This window comes from Schistocerca gregaria, chromosome X (assembly GCF_023897955.1).
Source record: "Schistocerca gregaria isolate iqSchGreg1 chromosome X, iqSchGreg1.2, whole genome shotgun sequence".
Taxonomy (NCBI): domain Eukaryota; kingdom Metazoa; phylum Arthropoda; class Insecta; order Orthoptera; family Acrididae; genus Schistocerca; species Schistocerca gregaria.
Genome location: NC_064931.1, coordinates 479,619,189 through 479,621,563, shown reverse-complemented (window position 1 = coordinate 479,621,563; position 2,375 = coordinate 479,619,189).

Sequence of the window (2,375 nt, the reverse complement as noted above, 5' to 3'; positions counted from 1 at the left end):
GGTTGCTCGCTACAGCAGTAAAGCTCATCCCAAGATGCATTAACATGGGTGTGCTTACAGTAGTATTTTGAAAGAAGTTCACATATTTGGTCAAACATTAAAGAAGACAGATACTGCAAAGGGGCAAGCTGACTTAGGACTTGATTCAATCTTGATGATATCCATGAAAGGAACAAGGTATGACATAAAAGAGCATCAGTAATCCCAAAAGCTTGAAAGTTTTGCCGAACTTATTTCTTGTTGTTCAACCAGGTGATGTAAACTGTCCTCCATAACACCATCAGCCCTCATGAGAGTAAGCAGAAGATCAACCAGAGTAGAAAACTTGCATGGAGAACAGGAGCACACTCATCACCAACTCTGTTGTAATTATTAATAACTAAAACATTACCAGCAGACTGAACACAACTTTATTCCATAGAATCATTAGCAACTTGAATCCAATATTTAAGTAACATTCAACAGGAACCAATCATGTACATGAAGAGCTTTAGCAATACACATAGAGAACTGAGGCAGAGCATAGCTTAGCTAGCCTTAAATAGACTTGGGCCTGTGGCAGGCTCTGATGGTGAGCTCTCTCTCTCTCTCTCTCTCTCTCTCTCTCTCTCTCACACACACACACACACACACACACACACACACACACACACACAAAGCCTGAGGCACCCTCTGCAGATGAGATATTATTGCCACACACATGGCCTTTTCAAAGAATGCACACATGTCACTGCATGTTGCTTGTTTCAGAAGTTTGACTTATTACTATCCATTGGCTCCTAAAATTTTTTGAGACTTTCAGAATTACAGAAGTTTTTGTACATGAAGTAAACCACACTACAAACATTAACTCTATCAGCCACCATACAGTTTCTAGCAGAACTTTTCAATTAGCATTCTGGACCTTGTTTATGACTCCTTGAACCCTTTAATTATCCTCTTCTTCCATTTTCTCATTTATAGATCCATTTTTTATGCTTCTGTACTCAGAATTACCCAAATGTTCACCCTCTGAAACAGAGTCCTTTGGATCAGTACTCCTACCACCCTCCTCCATGATGTCAACATGTCTCGAAATGACAATTTCATTGTTAATCTAAACTCTTTATCCAACATTACTGTAACCCTTTAAAATCCCCTTGTCTGCTCTACAGTTCCACTTTGATTTTCTCAATTGTTCTGATACATTTACAAAAACCCAGAATGCATATAATTTTAATTATTTAACATTAGGTTTCCTCCCAGGCAATATGTCATAGAGACTTTCCTTTCAGTAGTATTATCTGAACTACTGTTTTAAGATAGATAGCTGCATAAATAACTTTCAACCAAAATTTCTTATGTACTCTTGTTTCAGCTAACAGGCATTGCACATATCCATAATCAAACTGTACTGTTGTATGTTTGAGCCATACCATTTATTTCATGTCCATAAGAAGGACACACACAAAATTATGCCTTTCTGTTTCATAAATTGATAAACAACTAAATTTAAATAGTCTTCCTCATTGTCACATCTTAACTTCATAACAGTTTTACTGGATAAATTTTCAATTCATCATAATATCCCACAAAACAACCATAAACTTGATTTTAGATGCAATAGTGTAGACTCTAGCTGCTTCACTATAATCATCAATAAAAGTAAGAAAATATCTTTTCCCATGCAAACTGTGAGCTGAGTAAGGCCCTTTTAATCAGCATGAATAATCTCTAATGTTTCTTCTGCTTTGCTTCAATTGTTTTCAAAAGGTAACTTGTCCACTTTATGTAAAATACATTTTCATTTCAACTGGAATCATTTCAGCATGAACTGGAAAATAAATAATGATATTTCCTATTTTTGTAGCTTCCAAAACTTTACCATACACCATTTTTACATTTACAAGCTCTTTTAAAGTTATGCATCCAGAAAAATAATTTTCATTATCACCTCACTCAACATTTTTACATGCCATTGTGAATTGTACCTCACTCACAAAGCTGCTCATCCATAACCATTCTCTTGATAGCTTCAGTCTCCTAGATATTGAACACCTCTTGAACCATACTGCTTACCTTGACCATATGATCAGTTATTGTTACCACTACGCTGATCATTTTGCCCATGTTGCCAAATGCTATGCTAATTAAAATTTTCTTGACCACCTCCTCGATGATGTCCGTCATACGTCTATGTACCTCTGCTTGTTCCTGGCTGTCTGTTCCTGACGCCCCAGCTTGCCACATCCTAACACAATTGCTTCTGGTAGCTCATACTGGTTTTCTTTTCAGTGTGATATGCACAGGATTTTACACCTTCACTTCCATTCTTGTCCTTCAAATCCATCATTTGAATTTTACTTTCAATGTATTCACCTGTTTTATTTCCTTCT